Here is a 20317-nt window from a genome sequence, read left to right as displayed (position 1 = left end):
ACAAGAGATGGGGGTTTGTGGATTACCTTTGAAAGATTTCATATATATATATATATATATATATATATATATATATATAATATTACATGTTATATATTACATATTATATGTAATATGTAAATCTATCATTTTATTTTTAACAAAAACATTTAATTTTCACATTAAGACCTTAGATAACTATGCATCAGACTATCAACAGTGCTTAATTCTATAGCAGATTGAGTCCTTCATCCATCTGGAGGTGACGACACACGCTCATGTCCCCAGCACTCAGGAAGCTGAGGCAAGACGGTTTAGAGTTCATGGTTAGGCTATGTGTTTCTTTTTCTTGGACGCTGTCTTTTCCATTTTTCTGAGTGAGAATTATGGGTGTGATAATGAGAACTTGGAGGGTCACTAGACTGTCAGCAAAGGTGAAGTTCTGGGACAAGGGTTATCCCCTCTTGTCAGATGGTCCAGAGCCCTGGCTTCATTGGAGAAGTCTTGAATGCCCTCATGAGGACAGAGAAAAGGGAAGGGAAATACCTGCCTTTGCTTTCCCCCGGGCCAGCTAAGGAAAGGCACTTTTTGGGGGTGATCCTGGTGGCCCACCCTTCGCCATCACTGTTGTTGGCTACATCATCTCCTCCTGCCCATCTTGTTCACCCTGGGAGAAGAATCAAGTGTCTCTTGCTTTCTTCTCGGTGGAGACCTTGGAGGGAGTGTTGAGCCTGGCTGTCACAGGGAGGTGTCCTGGGTATGGGGGAGCTCTGAGGCTTAGCACAGGGCAGGGTGTTGGTTTTTAGTGGCGCTCTTGCCCTGCAAGGAAAGGTCACAAAACACATCAGAATCCATTAACAAGAGTTTTATTAAGATGAGGAGAAAAGGATAGATGTGATCGGGCCTGCTGAAAGGACATGTGTGTGAAGGGGACAGGGGAATATGGGGGCTGACTTTTAAAGGCCAAGCCGTGCCTGCACACACAGGCCCCTGTGGCTATTCCACGAGTGCACATAGATCACCTGGATCACGTGGTGGCACCCAGCACTTTGCACAACCACACAGCCACAGGGTCATGGGTCAGGAAGGACATGTGACCTGGAAATGACTAGGCAGGAATGACTAAATGTCCTGCTAGTCATGCCTGACTGTGGAATAGTGGTGGGAATTCCTATCATCCCTGACTCTTTGGTTTTATAGAAAAATGGTGGATGAGTGGGTATGGGGCATTGTTTCTCTCAAAAACTGCTTCCAGCTGACTTTGTGGGCATTGGTTGGCTCTTGGGGGAGTAGGGAGGGGAGCTTCTGAAGTCCTGGGATGATAGGCTGTCTGTCGTCTGTTGCTCTAGAGTTGTCCATTCTTTGTGGCTGTGGCTGGGAACCTTTTGTCTGACAGGATACTAGCGACACAGAAAAAACTTAGAAAAGAATCATTATTATTTTATTTTATTTGGAGTGTTCCTAGACCAGGGGAGTTGACACTTATCTGAGGTAGATCTGGCCTGTCCAGATGGATTTAAGCTGGTTTCTGGAGCTTGGGGAAAATATTTGAACATGTTAAGAAGCAGCCATGAGAAAATTAGTGATTATTGTGGTATTTAGTACTCTGCTTAATTTTTACGTGAGACAAGCTTTATTAGAGGTAGTTTATTTAAGGCACCTGTTTCCTTTATTAGTTTAGTATTCAGGAAACACAGTTGATCAGTTGCTGAGCATTTAACAGTGTTAGACTGTTAACATTACAGACTATTTTTTGCAGAGCCCAGACACTTTTGCAACTGGGAGTGTAAATACCTTTTGATTATTACTGTTTTTGTTTCTTTGTTTATTCCTTATGGCTGTATATTTTGATGGTCCTTTTGTCTCTGGCTCTGTGTGGCCCTTATTAGGACAGGAAGAGCTTATAGGATGAGACCTCATTCCTCTGGAATTGGTGACAAGGCAGTGGATCCTAGTGTCCTCTAGAGCTTGTGTAGATGTAACCGTCTTGTTAAATAAGAAACACAGAGCCAGTTGCAGAGTTAAAAACCAAGAGGTCAGAGCAATAGCTGACAGCCTTACCCTTCACTGCTTCTGCTGTCTTTCTTCTCAGCAAGAGAGCTACTTCTGTGTGTCCTGTCTTTTTTATAGACTTCCTGTTCTGTTTTCTCGTTGGTTGTAAACCCAGCCACATGACCTCCTCATCACTGCCTGTCTGTACAGACCTCCAGATCTTCTATGGTTGGTATTGAGATTAAAGGCGTGTGTCTGCCATCCTGTGTCCTTGAACATACAGAGATCTACCTAGCTCTGCCTCCCAAGTGCTGGGATTAAAGGCGTGCACCACCACCACCCAGCTTCTGCTCTGACTTTCTTTGACCTCAAGGCAACTTTATTAACATACAAATAAAATCACATTTCAATACAAATAAAATATCACTATATTTCCCCTTTTCTATTTTAATAAAAAGAAAAAAAGGAAAAAAGTTATAACTAATATAAGAAAAACTATATACAAAAGTACAATAACTATATATACCATATATACAAACAATAAATACCTAAACAATGTCTAGTCCATTTGCATTTGACAAATTCAGAGAAAATAATTCTATTATCTATCCTATTTTGGTAAGTCCAAAATGTACCTGATTCACTTTCTATCCTAACTTATATTACTAACGGAACTGTCTTATAATGTCTTTCAAATTTATACACTTACAGCTCTTAGTGAGTTTTTCTGAAATCCTTAACAAAGATAACTATAACTAACTGATCTTCAACCCCCTCAGAGACCCAAGAAGGAAATACTACCTAATAAAAAATAAAAGCAGGAACTGCATGCAAGCAGCTTCCAAAAAAAAAAAAAAAAAAAAAAATGTGAGTTGACAGAAACAGCCAGCTGCCTGGACAGTCACCTGAGGTTTCTCTGCAGTGTTGGGGCACCATCTTCAGCCTATAGGTTTAGCGTATCTGACAGACTCATTTATGAACTAGGATGTAAATAAGGTCAACAGTTTGACATCACATTTGGTGAGAGCAGTCCATGTACCAGAAACACCTGAATTCCACTAGTGTCATGTCATGATTCAGGATTTTAAATTCTGGAAATTGTTGATATAAATATTTAATTCAGCTGTCTATTTTTCTTGGCTGTGTATATGTGGCTTCATCTCGGCATCCTGTTCTTCTCCACATCCCTCTATTAAATGCCAGAGGGGTGAGCTTAGTTATTCTTCAAGAATAACTGTTTCGTCTGCTGTTCCATTGCACATTAGAAGCCGTCGGCCCACTCCCTGTTCAGCTGCCTTTGAAGAAAAGCGCACGGTACCTTTTCCAGATTGTAAAGGCCACTCATTTCAGGGATGGTGCCATTTTGTCCTGGCTTCAGAAGATGCCTTTTGTTAAAGCCACAACCACACTTGTTTTGGCAAGAATCGGTAGTCCTTTGTTTCATGTCCTGTCTGTCCAGTTTGTCAAAAGTTGATTCAAGGATACTTTGTTGTCCAGTGGCTAACTTTTGCCACAATGAAAGTTAACTCCATATGCAGTTTCTTCAATGCCCATATTTTCTCTGAAGTAGATTGGTACTGCCAGGAGCTGACATGTCTCATAGTCATAACAAAAAAGAAAAATTACTAAGTTATTAAAACATTTTAAATGCCATATTCTATAGATCTCTGAAGGGTTTGAAGATGACCTGTCTGTCTAAAATATCTCTGTTCAATCCTGAAAACACACCTAATATGATTACAAGTTCAATTGTAATGTCTAACTACTAACTTTCATTTCTATATCTCCTAATAGTTGGTAATAATAACATTCAAGGATTAGCAAATTGCATTACATTGTTAAATAAATGATATAAGTACAATATCTTGAGCAAGATTAGAAATATGTGTATGGCATATTCTAACAATCTCAATATATAATTTGTATATAATATAAAACAATCCAATCCGATGTAAAGTATTTAAAACTAGTAATTGTCTTTTTCTTTTTTTTTCTCTCTCTCTTTTTTTTTGAACAAGCACCTTAAATCTAATCTCCTTTGCCTATCCCTTTTCCTAACCCAAAACAACTTGTAACCAACCCTCCTAAACAATGCAAACTATCCCAGACCCAAAACCCATAAAAAGACTAAAAAACCACCCACCCCACACCACCCCTTTGGGAATGTGGGCGTCATATTCTTAAAATTGCTTCCTGCTGGGTATGGGCGAAGTTATCTTTATTCTGAAAAGAAAAATTTTGGGTTAATTGACAAATTCTAGGAAAGGTAACTATATTCTTTGTTATCCATAATGCCAAAGTTCAGGGTTTATCTCAAGTCCTTATTCAAGTAGTCTTTGAAACTGGATCATCTCAGCTAGCCATCTCAGAATTGCTCTAAGCACTTTGTAGTCCAAAGCTGATCTGTAGATGATGTTTGTCAGCTTAGTGATATTATTTTCCACAGGGAATTGTCGTTGTGGGGCCCCATCTTCTTCTTGGAGATTTCATTTGATGTTAGGCCTGGCTGTGGTTTCCTGCAGAAAACTGAAAAGAGACTCGAACACAAAGACATGTATAGGCAGCTAATCGAAGGAGTTTCTCTAGAATTAATTAGTATTCTATATAACCATTATTATCTTAACAAAGTTTAATATATATATGTATATATATATATATCTTGTATATTTTGATATAAAATTCATACTTTAAGAAAAGTTTAAAGAATCAGAATAGAATCAAAGAATTGAGATTAGTAATAGAATAGTCCCTTAAGTAATTTGTTTTTCTCCTGTCCCATGTCAGAAGATGGCTCTTTCTTCTGGTATGATTCAGGGAGTTTGCATTTTCCTTTTAACAACATGCTTGAGTTTAAAGAAGGAGAGAGCCATTCTCCAACTCCAAAGTCAGCTTTAAATTTTAATTGAACTGGGACTATAAGAAGACCAATAGGGGTTTTCTTTTTGTTTTGTTTTGTTTTGTTTTTTTAAGAGAAGAGCAGAAACAAACATTTAGGAAGATTTATGAAATTTTGTAGATGATATACCAATAGGCCATTTTACTCTTTTTCCTGGGACAGATGATTTGTCCTTTTTCTTCAGTTGTCTCATTTGTCCAATGTTCTTCAGATTCCTTAGCCATCATTCTCCTAAAAGACAAAAACAAAATCCCTTCCCCAAGACTAATTTTGGGGAGGTTCCCTTTTGGCAAGTTATAACAGATTAAATGAAAAGGCATGTATTAATGGTATAAATTAGTTTAAACTGGATGGTCATGTTGGTTGATGAACTATCACCTCCTCTAATTAAGAGGTCTCTCTTGTTCAAATCGGAACCTTTATCAATTTTGATGGTACCCACAGCTTATCTTCTCCTGCAGAAACAAAAGCAAAACCTCGTCCCCAAAGTAACACATATCCTGGTTTCCATTCTGAGGTCAGCACATCCTTGAAGTATATAGGCTGATTTAATTCTGCAGTTTTTTCTATTATCCAGTGTCTCTCTGCAGCTGTTGTTCCTTTCTCATTAGCATTGAGAAAATTCAAAGTTAATAGAGCATTGTGCAGTCTATTTCTGGGGTTTTTTGTTACCCCTTTCTGTTTATTTATCATGTCCTTTAGAGTTCTGTTGGATCTTTCTATAACTGCTTGGCCTGTAGGATTATGTGGTATACCTGTAATATGCTTTATATTATAATAAGCAAAAAACTATTTCATTTTAATTGAGACATATGCTGGAGCATTATCAGTTTTAATTTGTGCAGGTATACCCATGATGGCCATAACTTCTAGCAAATGAGTGATTACAGAATCAGCTTTTTCAGAACTCAAAGCAGTTGCCCATTGAAATCCTGAATAAGTATCAATGGTATGGTGTACATATTTCAATCTTCCAAATTCCGCAAAGTGAAACACATCCATCTGCCAGATTTCATTCCTCTGAGTACCCTTTGGGTTACATCCTGCTGGTAATGGCATCTGATTGTAGAAGGAACAAGTAGGACATTTCTTTACAATTAACTTGGCTTGTTGCCAGGTTATGGAAAAATCCTTTTTTAAACCTTTACTATTGACATGATGTTTTTTATGAAATTCTGAGCCTCCAGCACATTTCCTATCAATAATTTATCAATCTCATCATTACCTTGTGCTAGAGGGCCTGGCAGACCAGTATGGGATCAGATGTGAGTTATATATAAAGGATGACTCCTTTCCCTGATTGTATCTTGTAATTGAATAAATAGTGAAGTTAATTCTGAAGCATCAGGGATAAATTCTGCAGTCTCAATATGTAATACCACTCTTTCAGCATACTGAGAGTCAGTAACTATGTTGAGAGGTTCTGAAAAATCCATTAATACCAACAGAATAGCATACAATTCTGATTTTTGAACTGAATTATAAGGACTTTGAACCACTTTACTTAAATTTTCTGATTTGTAACCTGCCTTTCCTTGTTTGTTGGCATCTGTATAAAATGTGCAAACTCCAGATATGGGTTTTTCATGTACAATTTGAGGCAAGATCCAATCAGCTCTCTTTATAAGATCAATTCTATTGCTTTTGGGATATTTGCTGTTAATTTCTCCCAAAAAAATTACTGCAAGCTCTTTGCCAAGGTTCACTTTCTGTCCATAATTTCTCAATGTCCTCTTTAGTTAAAGGTACAACAATTTCTGCTGGGCCTATTCCTGCTAATTGACAAAGTCTCAATTTTCCTTTCAAAATTAAGTCAGAGATTTTTTCCACATAAGTTTTTAATTTTTTATTTGGTTTATTTGGTAAAAATATCCATTCCAATGTATCTTCTCTCTGCATTAATATTCCTGTAGGAGAATGCCTAGAAGGCAAAATAACCAAAATGCAATCCAGCTTTGGATCGATATGATCCACATGTCCTTCATGTACTTTCTTTTCTACCAAGGCCAATTCTTTCTCAGCTTCAGGTGATAATTCTCTTGGACTATTTAAGTCCTTGTCACCTTCTAAGGTTTTGAACAAATTATTCAGTTCATTTTTTATCCCAACAATAGTTCGTTGATGAGAAATGTCTCCAAATAATCTTTGAAAGTCATTAAGAGTCTGTAGTCAATCTCTCCTAATTTGCACCTTTTGAGGTCTAAATTTTTGTAGCTCTATTTTATATCCTAAATAATTAATAGAATCTCCTCTTTGTATCTTTTCAGGAGCAATTTGTAATCCCCAGCAAGGCAATATTTTCTTTACTTCTTCAAACATTCTTTCTAAAGTATCTGCATTTGAGTCAGCTAGTAAAATATCATCCATATAATAATAAATTATAGATTTAGGAAATTTTTTACATATCACTTCTAAGGGCTGTTGTACAAAATATTGGCACAGGGTTGGACCATTCAACATTCCCTGTGGGAGGATTCTCCATTGAAATCTTCTAACTGGTTGAAAATTATTGTAAGTAGGCACTGTGAAAGCAAATCTTTCTCTGTCTTTTTCTTGTAAGGATATTGGAAAGAAACAGTCTTTTAAATCGATAACTATAAGAGGCCATCCTTTAGGTAACAGAGTAGGCAATTCCAGATTGTAGAGAGCCCATTGGCTGAATTACTTTGTTAATTGTTCTAAGGTCTGTTACCATTCTCCATTTACCAGATTTCTTTTTAATAACAAATACAGGAGAATTCCAAGGGCTGGTAGATTCTTCTTTATGCTGAGCATTTAACTGTTCTTCTACCAGCTCTTCTAAAGCTTGGAGTTTCTCTGTTGTTAAAGGCCATTGCTGAACCCATACAGGCTTGTCTGTTAACCATTTTAAAGGTAGAGCTGTTGCTATCTTTGGAAGATCATCAGTTTTTGTGCCCTGTTCTTGTATACTATGGATGGCTGGTGACCACTCATTAGAATACCTTCTAATATTTCTCTCAGAAACATGTGCTAGTTTATGATTTATTTCTGAGGTTGGAGGGATGTTAATCTGAGTATTCCATTGTTGTAACAGGTCTCGACCCCACAGGTTCATGGCTATGTTAGCCACATATGGTTTTAATCTGCCTCTCTGTCCTTCTGGGCCTATACATTCGAGCCATCTTGCACTCTGTTTTACTTGAGATAATGTTCCAATTCCTAACAGTTGAACATTTACCTCCTGAAGAGGCCAAGATGGATGCCAAAATTCTGGTGCAATTATGGTAACATCAGCACCTGTGTCTACCAGACCAGGCAACAAAACACCATTTATTTTTATTGTTAATTTTGTTCTTTGTTCATTTATAGAAGTTTGCCAGAAAATTTTCTTTATGGTTTCTCCTGAATTTTCTGTTCTCTCTGTCTCAGTTGTTCCATTACTCTGAGTAGCCTGGTTTATTCCAATAGGCATTTGGTTATTTAACTGCTCTGAGTAGGGGTCTCCTCTATGATTGCAGGAAAGGTCTGAACTGGATTCACTATAGGGGCCTGCCTGAGGCCCCTCTGGGAGTTTCCTGAAGACTGAGGCAAAGTATTACCTTGTCTGTCTCTTGTTGATCTACGTTCATTGGTCCAGTGTCTTCCCTTACCACACTTTCTACATACTCCAGAAGGAAGGGACATTCTTTTGCCATTGTTCCTTGAAGAAACATTGTTTCTAGAAGTTCCCTGTTTACAGTCCCTTTTCAAATGTCCTTGTTTTCCACATCCAAAACATCTGACATTCCTCAAACCTCTTGAAATTGCTTCTCCAACCCACATATTATCATGATCATGAGCCTCAACATTAACCGTGTCTCTAATCCAATCTTCCAAGGGTGCAGATCTTGCCTTTAATGGCCTGATTATTTTCTTGCATGCTGCATTTGCGTTCTCAAAAGCCAAAGATTCAATTATTATCTGGCTAGCTTCTGAATTTGGGACCATTATCTTTACTGCTGAAGTCAGTCTTTGTAAGAAATCTGTGAAAGATTCTTTTGGGCCCTGCATAACCTTTGTAAATGACTCAGTTTTCTTTCCTGGTTCCTCAACTCTGTCCCATGCATTCAAGGCTGCCATTCAACATAGAATTAAACATTGTGTTTGTACTGCAGCATATTGGCCTTCTCCAACAAGCTGATCATGGAAGACTTGTATACCTTTATCCCTACATTGTTTTGCTATGTTTTTAGCTTCCTCTTTGAACCACATTTGCCACTGGAGCTGCTGTCCGTGTTCCAGAACAACCTGCGCCAGCTCCCGCCACTCCTGTGGTATTATCCTATTATAAGTTGACCAGGAGTTTAACATTTGCTTTACATATGGGGAATGCATGCCATAAGATACTATTGCTTCCTTAAACCTTCATAAGTCTAACATTTCAACTGGAGTCCAAATATTTTGTGTGTTTACTTGACTAGGTTGCTGTTGTATGGTTACCAGATAAATTAAGGGTGATTGTGTGAAAACAGGCTTTCTTTCTGTAACGTTATAATCCAATCCTGAAACAACTTCACTGTTAATTTCTTCTGTCTGAATCTGAATTTCTCTATAATTCATTTTAACAGGTTTAACAAGTTTTTCTAAAATTTTTATCCTGGCACTTAAATTGACTATCTTTTAAAATAGTAAAATAAGGATAAGAAGAATAATAATGTACATAATTCTATCAACATTAATCTTCTCATATAGTTGTTCCATTGTCAGACTGCCAAAAATTTCAAACAAAGCCCAATTTTCTTCCAATGTACACATAAAACCCATTTTTTAAAAAATGTGGAAAAAATCTTTTAAATAGTTTCCTTTAAAATATCTGATATAATTGACTTACCAATTCTGCATAGAACAGTAGAAATCCGAGGGAATTTCAACACAGCTACCTAGAGTCTGAGGTGGGAATCCAGAGAGAGAGAGAGAGAGAGAGAGAGAGAGAGAGAGCAAGAAAGCAAGAAAGCGTAGCCACGTTCTGGCTAAAAGTTTGAATCCAACCGCTTCAATGTTCCCGCTTGAGTGGAGCCTGGGCTCTGGCTTCCTTAAGCTTCCACCGACCCGTGCGCTGGCGTTTCAGCCAAAAGCAGCCTATCTGCAGTTGTGTGTAGCTACTGCAATTAGCAGTAGCTCCCGCAGGCCTGAGATGTTCATAGCACTGGCTTTTTAAGCAAGTAACTCCAGCTGCAGCGGCAGTAACTGCTTGTAGCTAAGGTAGGTTGGGCCTTAGTCCTAAACCAAGCTAGGCCCGATTTATGCCTGAGCTTGGCCTGAGCTAGGGAGCCGGGCCTGCCTAGGCGGGAAGCCAGACCCACTGCCAAGCCAAGTGGTTTTTTTAATGAATTCTTGCCACTTTGGGTGCCAAATGTAGATGTAACCATCTTGTTAAATAAGAAACACAGAACTGATTGCAGAGTTAAAAACCAAGAGGTCACAGCAGTAGCTGAAAGCCTTACCCTTCACTGCTTCTGCTGTCTCTCCTCTCAGCAAGAGAGCTACTTCTGTGTGTCCTGTCTTTTTTTATAGACTTACTGTTTTGTTTTCTCATTGGTTGTAAACCCAGCCACATGACCTCCTGGTCACTGCCTGTCTGTACAGACCTCCAGGTCTTTTATAGTTGGTATTGAGATTAAAGGTGTGTGTCTCCATGCTGGCTGTGTCCTTGAACACGCAGAGATCTACCTAGCTCTGCCTCCCAAGTGCTGTTATTAAAGGCGTGCACCACCACCACCACCACCACCCAGCTTCTGCTCTGGCTTGCTCTGACCCCAAGACCACTTTATTAACATACAAATAAAGTATCACTATAAGCTTGAGAGAGCAGGGCCCTGTCTGTGTCGCTTTTTTGAAGAGAGATTTTTCTGGCATAGAGGTGAGATAAAATGTTTTAAATGAGACAGGGAGACCCAGTGCGGAAAGCCCTCAAGTTTAGCAGCTGTAGGGGTCACAAGAATTACCTTGAAGGGTCCCTGCCACTTAAGGGAGAGGGATGAGGGTGCTGGCCGGAAGGGGAAAGACGAACCTGGTCCCCAATATGGATTAGGGGTGGGCAAGGACTATCACATGGCTGAGGTGAGGAATGGTCTGCAAAGTTCCACAGGACAGAACTTAGGTGGCATATCAGGAGAATTAACAGCCTGTCTGGAATGGTTGGAGGTTTGGATAGAATACCTGGTGTTAGAATTGGCCTTCCATACATTAGATCAAATGGAGAAACTGAAAGAGGCTTCTTGGGAAGAACCCTGAGCCTGAAAAGAGCTGAAAGTAATCATCTTACCCAGTCGAGGTGAAGCTCCTGTGACATCTTAGTAAGAATGGTTTTTAAAGACCGGTTGGTACGCTCCACCTTTCCTGAGGATTGAGGACGGTATGGGAATTGAAAATGCCAAGGGATGTTAAGAGCCTTAGCTAGTGTCTGAGAAATGTGAGAGGTGAACTCCGGGCCATTGTCAGACTGAAGGGAAGCAGGAACCCCAAACTGAGGAATAATTTCTCAGAGAAGGGGGTCTGCAACTGTCTAACCCCACTTAAGAGAAACCAGGTATGCGTCCACCCAATTTGAAAATGAGTCCACCATCACAAGAAGATATTTAATTTTCCTGATGGTGGGCATATGAGTAAAATCAAGCTGCCAGACAGTTCCTGGAAGGGAACATCTAGCCTGGTGGGTGGGAAAAGGTACTTGGTATTGGGATCTGTTTTTCGGCAAATCTCACAAGAGGAAGTAATAGTTCTGAAGAACTGTAAGTCCTCAGAGGTGGGCTGCAGGTGGGCTTTTACAAATGAGACAGAGCAAGACTATTAGGGTAAAAGAGCTGGTGTGGATAGGAAAGAATTTGCTTAGTGTCTAGGGTTCCCTATGAAGGTGTGTATGGTGATATTTTATTTGTACTGAAATGTGATTTTATTTGTATGTTAATAAATAAAGTAGCCTGGGAGTCAGAGCTAATAGCAAGCCATAGCAGAAGCCATGGCATACACCTTTAATACAGATCACATGACAGGCAGATCTCAGTGTGTTCAAGGACACAGCCAGCATGGACACACACCTTTAATCTCAATACCAACCATAGAAGACCTGGAGGTCTGTACAGACAGGCAGTGATGAGGAGGTCATGTGGCTGGGTTTACAACCAATGAGAAGGCAGAACAGAAAGTCTATAAAAAAGACACACAGGAAGTAGATCTCTTGCTGAGGGAAGGACAGCAGCAGCAGGAAGGGTAAGGAGGTTTTAAGCTATTGCTCTGACCTCTTGGCTTTTAACTCTGTATTTGGCTCTGTGTTTCTTATTTAATAAGACCGTTCATCTACAGGTGTGAGCTGCATTGTGTGAATTCCCTGTGGTGGGTGAATCTGGGCCCTGGAGGGCCACTGTCATGGCTCCCTGGTCAGCCCGGCTAGTTCCCTTAGAGATGATGGAGCTCTGGGTCTGATGATACCAGCAGTGGACAACTCTTATAGCCATGGGGAGGTGGGGAGCCTTTAGCATGGCCATTATTTGGCCTGAGTTAGATATGGATCCCCCTTTGTTGTGAGGAGACCATACTCCCTCCAAATAGCAGTGGACAGAAGGATATGAAAAGCATATTTGGAGTCTATGTAAACATTTAGGGATTGCCCCTGTGCCAATTGGAAGGCACAGGTAAGAGCTATCAGCTCAGCCTGTTGGTTAGTGGTGTGTGTAGGTAATGCCTGTGCCTCTATTATCTCAGTATCTGACACTATGGCATACCCCGCTTTACAGGTCCCTTCGTATAAAAAGGAGCTGCCATCTGTGTACCAGGTATAAGTAGCCTGAGGCAATATGCCCTCCTGTATGTGTGCAGGGTGAGGTAACTGTTCCTCCAAGGTTTCAGTGCAGGAATGAGAAGAATTAGGTTGAGGGAGGAGGCTTGAAATATTAAGAGGTGGACAGGTTCAAAAAGTAAGTCTGGCATCCTTTAGTAATGCCACCTGGTGAGAAAGAACCCGGGAAGGAGGTAAAGTGTGTAAGCCTTTATAAGTTAAGAGATGGGACAGGTTATGGTGAGACAAGACAGTAATAGGTGACCCAAAGGTTAGATTCTCTGATTCCTGAATAAGGAGCTCAGCAGCTGCTAAGGCATGGATGCACGGCGCCCAGCCCTGACTGGTAAGGTCCAACTTCTTTGACAGATAGGCTACAGGTGCAAAAGAGGGTCCCAGCTGATGCCCTAGAGTTCCCAGGGCAAATCCCTCCTTCTCTGCTACATAGAGGGAGAAGGGACAGGTTAGGTCTGGAATATGAAGCGCTGGGGCCTGGAGAAGAGCCTGTTGGAACTTCTGGAAAGGTTCAGTAACAGGGTGAAGGAAGGGGTTCATGTGGAGAGCCCTGAGCCGCCTTGTATAAGGGGCAAGCAAGGAGAGAGAAAGTTGGAACCCAAGACCGTAGGAAGCCAGTTATTTCTAGGAAAGACCGAATCTCCTGTTTAGTAGAAGGGACTGTAAGAGACTGGATTAGATGCTTTCTGTCTACAGTAATAACCTTGTGGGTTGGAGTAATGGTTAGACCCAAATAGGTGACCTGGGGAGTGGACAGCTGAACTTTAGAAGGGGGATACCCTGTAACCTCAGCTGGATAGGAAATTTAGGAGAGCAGAGGTGTTAGTTTGGCTAACATGTAAAGATGGGCTGCAGAGTAAAATGTCATCTATATACTGTATTAGTTTAGAGCCAGGGAGAGACAGAGGAAGCAGGTCAGAGGTCAGAGCGTATATAATAGGTGTGACTGTCTCTGAATCCTTGTGGCAGAACAGTCCATGTCAGCTGTGTGGACAGATGAGTGTCAGGGTCAGTCCAGGTGAAAGCAAGGATATTCTGAGACTGAGCACTGAGAGGAATAGAAAAGAAGGCATCCTTGAGATCTAGAACTGAGAAGTGAGGGGATCCTGAAGGGATGGTGGTCAGGAGAGTTATAAGTGTTAGGTACTATAGGATGGAGGGGGACCACTGCAGAATTAATGAGTTGGAGGTCTTGAACCAGGTCGTAGGTTCCATTAGACTTTTTTGTTTGTTTGTTTGTTTTTCGAAACAGGGTTTCTCTGTAGCTTTGGAGCCTGTCCTGACTAGCTCTGTAGACCAGGCTGGCCTTGAACTCACAGAGATCCACCTGCCTCTGCCTCCCAAGTGTTGGGATTACAGGTGTGCGCCACCACCGCCCGTCTCCATTAGACTTTTTTTAAACTGCAGTTACAGGAATGTTAAAAGGCAAAGAGGTTGGGTGGAGAGGCAAAGAGGTTGGTTGGAGCAGCTTTTTCCTGATAAGGTCAGAAATGATAGGCTTAAGTCCTCTTAGACTCTGGAGTGAGAGTGGGTACTGAGCTTGGGTGATATATCTGTTAGGGTCCTGTAACTAGATAGTAATAGGCTGATGGTGCCTAGCGATAGAAGGGTTCTGGGTGTCCCAGACTTTTGGGTCTACCTGAGAGGCTGGCAAGGGAAAAGAATTGTTAGAGTCAGTAGAGTGAGTGGCTAGGAGAAGAAGAGGAGCTGCTGGCATGTCTGGGATGAGGTGAATGTATGGAGCAAAAGAAATGGATGCTACTACCTTAGCTAGAAGATCCCTTCCCATTAAAGGTACAGGGCAGCTTGGCACCACTAAGAATGTGTGTGTGAGAGGATGCCTCTGAAAATGCAGCTAAGTGGTGGTGTCTGGTGAGGTAGATAAGGCTGTCCCCCAACCCCGACAATAGGGAGACAAGAAAGAGAGGTAGGCCCCCAAACTGTCTCAGGACAGAGTAGGTAGCTCCAGTTTCCAGAAGGAACGAGATGGGGCGCCCAGCTATTTTTATCACTACCCTAGGTTCCTTGTATGAGATGGGAGTGGCCGGGGTGGGACCCAGGCAGCGTCAGTCATCGCTGAAAGCCAAGCCTAGAAGGTCAGCTGGAGAGTGGTCTTCATTTGGCGTTCCTATGCCACTAGGTGCATTATGACAGTCAGCTTTATGACAGTGACGCTTTTGGCAACATTTTGGGCAACATTAAGGCCCTGTTAGTGCCCTCTGTGGGGTGGTGGTGCAAGCCCAGGCCCAATGCCATCTTTTCTGCACTTGAAATAGGGACCAGGTGGCTTTTGGGGAGTCAGTTGGACAGCATGTGCCAGCATCTAGCATTTATTTTGGGGGAGGGGCTTTCTCATCTCTCCCATGGTATACCTTGAATGATACTGCTAACACTTCTGCCTGTGAGGTCAGAGGGCCGTTCTCTAAGCGTTTAAGTTTTGCCCTTATGTCGGGCAAGCTCTGTGAGACAAAATGGGTCATTAGGAGCTGCCTGCCCTTAGGACTCTCAGGATCTAGGCTAGTGTACTGAAGGAGGGGCTTAGTAAGCTGTTCTAAGAAGTGAGACGGATTTTCGTCCTTATCTTGAATTATCATTTTTAGTTTTTCATAGTTTACTGGTTTTAGGGCAGCCTTATGGAGACCTGTCAGGAGACAGGTGATAAACCTATCCCTGACTAGAGACCCCCACTGTGTGTTATAATCCCACTGTGGGTCCTGATCACAAACCGCCTCAGCCCCTTGATGGTGTGTGGGGTTAGTTTGGTGAACCTCATCTGCATGTATCCTAGCCTGTTCCCAAACCAACCTGCACTCCTCAGGAAGCAGATTATTAGCAAGTATCATGTATATATCATGAAAGGTGAGACTATAAGATTGAGTTATATATTGAAACTGTTTAATAATGGAAGCAGAATTAGAGGTATAACAACCCAGTTTCTTTTCTATCTGAGAGAGTTCTGCAAGAGAGAATGGGACATGGACCTTAATCAGTCCATCCACTCTGGCCTCCTCTTGCAAAGGGAGAATGGTTGGTGGGTTCGAATGGCTGGAGTCCAAGAGCAGGTAGCAGGAGGAGTAAAGGTTAGAGTCAGAGCCGGGCCTTTGGAAACGGCCGCTGCAGAAGAAGGAGGTAGAGGAGGAGGAGGAGGAAGAGGAGGAGGAGGAAGGAGAAGGAGAAGCCAGAGGAGGAGCTGAAGAAACAGGCGCCCTGTGAGCAGGGGTTGGAGCAGAAAGACGGATAGGCAAAGGTTTGTTTGCAGGATCTAGCGCCAGAGATTCCAGAGTCAGGGAATCCTCCAGTTCAGGCATAGCTAAGAGCATATGAGCAGGAGAGAAGGAATCCAGAAGAGACAGTTTAGCACTTAGATAGAAGAAAGCTATGATACAGGGCAACTCTTTCCATTTGCCTGTTCACTGGCAGAAATTAGATAATTCCCATAAAATATTGGGATCTAAGGAACTGCTCAGCAGCCATTTTTTGTTGTTTTCTAAGGTATATTTGGGCCATCTCTTAGTACAGAGGCAGAAAACAAAAACAAAAAAACCAAAAACATGGTTGGTCCTAAGCCAATGCCCCAGGCATCCCTAAGGATGGATCTGTACCAGGCACAAACTGCCAGATGACTCATGGGCCACAAGGCAGAGACCTAAGGCATGTGAGGCAAGGATTCCCTGGGAATCTGGACAGCATTTACTGCTTTGTCAAGCCAGAAAAATGTGTCGGCCTTATACAGCCTGAGGATGCACCCAAAGGCAGGAGCCCAGCTGCCAGAAATATATCTCAAACTGCCAACGTCGGAGATGGCTAGAAATTCTAGCCTGCAATAGGGGCTGACCATAACCAGTGAAGACCATGGTCCATGGTTCCCCCAGTTTCAAGAATACCAGAAGGATGCTGGATGCTCAATGGCCATTCCCATGGATCCAGGAAACTGTTTACGCTGGCTGAAAAGTGGGGGGATCACCAATTGAAATAACGGTGTTATGTGCAGGATCCTCTGGCCAGGGAAATGGACAGTGGGCTGTTGCGATGGAGCAGACTCCCCGGTTTACAGGTTTATAGGCGCAGAGCACCCGGAATGGCCCAGATGTTGTTTTTTTTAGCAGCGCTCTTACCCTTTGAAGAAAAATCATGAAACACAACAGAATCCATTAACAAGAGTTTTATTAAGATGAGGAGAAGGGCTGGAGAGATGGCTCAGTGGTTAAGAGCACTGACTGCTCTTCCAGAGGTCCTGAGTTCAATTCCCAGCAACCACATGGTGGCTCACAACCATTTGTAATGAGATCTAGCACCCTTTTCTGTATATATAATAAATAAATAAATCTTTTAAAAAAATGAGAAAAAGGATAGATGTGATCAGGTTTGCTGAAAGGACACGTGTGTGAAGGGGGCAGGGGAACATGGGTGCCAGCTTTTAAAGGCCAAGCCACACCTGCACAGACACACACACCCCCATGGCTATTCCACACATATGCATAGATCACATGGATCACGTGGTTGCAACAAGCGCTTTGCACAACCACACAGCCGTGGAGTCATGGGTCATGCAGGACATATGACCCAGAAATGACCAGGTGGAAATGACTAAGTGTCCTGCCAGGCATGTGAGACTGTGGGGGCGTGGTGGGAATTCCTATCACAGGGGAAGATGGAGGGAGGAGGCACTGGCACAGGACTCGGATGGTTCAGTGGCTTCTCTTTCTGCTGCAGCAGTGGCTGTTCTGAGTCCTTTTCCAGGTCTGGGTGGATCATTTCCAAACCACCTCGACATGGTCAATCTGTTGCCAGCTTGTAACTGTAGGTCCTCAACCTCCTGCCCAAGATGGTCCTTTTCAGTGCTAATATCAGATTTTTTTTCTTTCAGTATCTCCAGGAGGAGGAGGAGGAGGTGCTTCTCCAGCTTGTGAATTTGCTCATTCTTCATCTCAATGACATGGTGCAAACTCTCCTGCTCTTGCTCCCTGAACAGAGCTGGGGCTCCCATAATCCTGGGTGTGATTCTTACAGGGTCAGCTAAGGAGGGACCCTTCCACCTTGTTCGTCTTGACTTGGAAGCCCTCCTGTGGTAAGGCCAGCATTTCACAGGCCTTCTGAATGGTTCAGGAATAGGATGATAGGAATGAAATAGGAATATAGGAATATAACGTTATAAGCTTAAGAGATGGAAGCTGACAGCCATCAGCTCTGCCAGCAAATAGGGATTAACCTTTAACTAGGCCTTTGTTTTATGATGGGCAGCTCTGTCAGCAGCCCAAATGTTAGAATTTGTTGTTTGTTTTGTTTTGGTTGGGGTTTTGTTGTTGTTGTTGTTTTTGTTTTTGTTTTCTTTACAATGGCTCTCTGTAGCCTGGGATTACTATTGTTCCTATCACTGACAACTGTCTTTGATCAAAGTTAACCTTTAATGAGTTCTATGTAACAACCTGCTTTGCATTGTTTCATTTTCTCCCTGCTATGGGAACTCAGCTCAGGAAAAGTTGCTGGTTTTAGGCAAACATCAATTAGCTCTGTCAGAGAAGACTACCAACATCAATTAGCTGGAGCCTTCTGAAACCTTGTTTACGAAATTATAAATCCTAAAATGCAATATGCCTCTAAAAGTTTACCTTCAAAATTGTAAAAATTCTTTTATCCCTGCCTAATGATTACTTCTTACTATAAAAAGGGGCTTGAACCCTCCCATCCCCCCATTTACCATAGTTTCAGAAGCCTGAACTCTGGCTTGGTCCTAGTTAACTGGTAAGCTCCCCCCCCCATACTCCCTCCCCCTGGGATGATTATTTATTCTGAAATAAATTTTGTCTCTGGTTTCATAGACTTCAATGGTCTGGCCCCCATTTTTTTGCACACCCTTGGACCTAGCATCACGAAGACTGTCTTCTCCTGTGTGCACATGTCTACAGGACTCGCCCCGCCTCCTCATGCCTTCCTTCCAGGTTTGTTCCCCACTTGTCCAGTGTCTCCAGGAATTCTGTCTGTCTCTTCCATCTTCTCCACAGGCTTGCAGCGGCTGGATCAACTGTGCCTGCAGTCCACCCTGCTTCTCTGTGACTCTGAACTGCCTGAGCCAAGGAGCTCTGGTTACAGCTTGGGTGGCCAGGGACAAGCTGGAGTGGGCTGCTGTGATTAGAGCACACAGGGAGTCACACTGCCAACCCCAATGGCCCAAGAGCCTACTCAGTGGGTGCTGAGGCATGCTGGACAGATCTGGCCCCAGCTGGCAGGCAGCAGTGGCCTTGGGCCAGGTCCGCCCTGCCCCCACTGCTGCTGGGCAGCAGGAACAAGCAGTACTCCAGCAACCTGTGCATCTGGAAGGAGGGTGGACTGACTTGGAAGTCACACAGCAAGGAGGTTGAGCAGGTGTACCTGCTCACTGTTAACATACAGCCCAACACCACCTCACCTGCCAGGAACCTGACTGTACATAAAGCCTTTCAGGGACTTCTGCGGGGCCTATATTTATTTGGAAAAAATGAGAACTGGCGCTGTTGATATGGGACATTGGTGCTGAGCCTGGTCAGGTGCAGTGCTTCAACCTAGAGCAGGGTGGCCTATCTGTGGAGGCGACGCCCCAACTGGACATCAGTAGGAACGCCACAGGCTTCCAGTGTGAGCTGGAGAGTGGGCAGAGGGGCCTGGACCTGCATGTGCTGTCGGCCTAATGTCCTCCTTGATACTGACTTTGTCATTTGAGGCTTCTTCCAGGATGTCACCCATGTGCCAGAGCAGCAAGTGTTGGTCATCTACTTTCATGTGAGCTGGCAGGAGAGCAGGGTCTTCCAGCCAGCTCCTGAGGGCAGTGGCCACTGGCTGGGCCATGTCACAATATTGCTAGAGTGTGGTGTACAGCCACATGGGGAAGTCTCCTCACTGGACATGTGCACTTTGGGAAGTACAGCTGGGCATGCCCCATGCTTTAGTGACTTTCAAAGGATATACAGGAATGCAGAGGAGAGGGGCATGAATCCCTGTGAGATCAATATGGAGTGACTTGCAGGGCAATGTGGTACTGTTCTCCTTCAAATATGCCATGGTCCATGGCCTTAGTTGCTCAAACCAGGCACGGGCCCAGCCTGTTGCTCTTACTGGGAAGGTACATGCTGCTCTGACTCCATTAGGTCCCAGCAAAGCACACTATGACCCATTGGAAATGCTATAAAATGCAAACTAAGTTGTATTTTTTGTAAAAAAAAGAAATGTCTATAGAAACAACAAGACAAAGTCTAAAAGTTTACTTCTTGAAGCAGACCATTGGGAACATTGGGATGATCCATGCAGTGGCCAATAGTCAAGACAAGCTGGAATTTAAGGCTGGATCAGTCCTGAAACAGTTCCTTTCTGAAATGGAGCTGAAATAGACAGAGTGCTTTGGAAAGAATGAGGCCATTCAGGCAGCCCATGATGTCATGGCCCAGGAGGTCTAGTGTTGGATAGATGACAAAGTGAATTTTCATTTTATTCTGTTCAACAATGTGGACAGCCACCTCTGTGGACTTGATGGGTGAATGTCCTTTCCAGTGAACTGTAGACACTGCCAAGGTCTGCAGAGATCCACTGAGTTCCAAGCGGCTCTGTGCAGTGCAGCCTACGTCCTGGGGGAGAACACCAACCATTCCCCTCCCACAGGGCAGGCTGTGCAGCCTTCCTTTCAGTCTGCA

General features: G+C 42.8%; 1 pseudogene; it reads left to right on the top strand.

Annotated features, from left to right (window-relative positions):
• Window positions 1-18785: 18785 nt before the first annotated feature.
• On the top strand, window positions 18786-19649 carry LOC118595852 (annotated as a pseudogene).
• Window positions 19650-20317: the final 668 nt, after the last annotated feature.

This window comes from Onychomys torridus, chromosome 14 (assembly GCF_903995425.1).
Source record: "Onychomys torridus chromosome 14, mOncTor1.1, whole genome shotgun sequence".
NCBI classification, from domain to species: domain Eukaryota; kingdom Metazoa; phylum Chordata; class Mammalia; order Rodentia; family Cricetidae; genus Onychomys; species Onychomys torridus.
The sequence above is the reverse complement of the archived record's forward strand: the minus strand, read 5'-3'. Positions and strand labels throughout refer to the sequence as shown.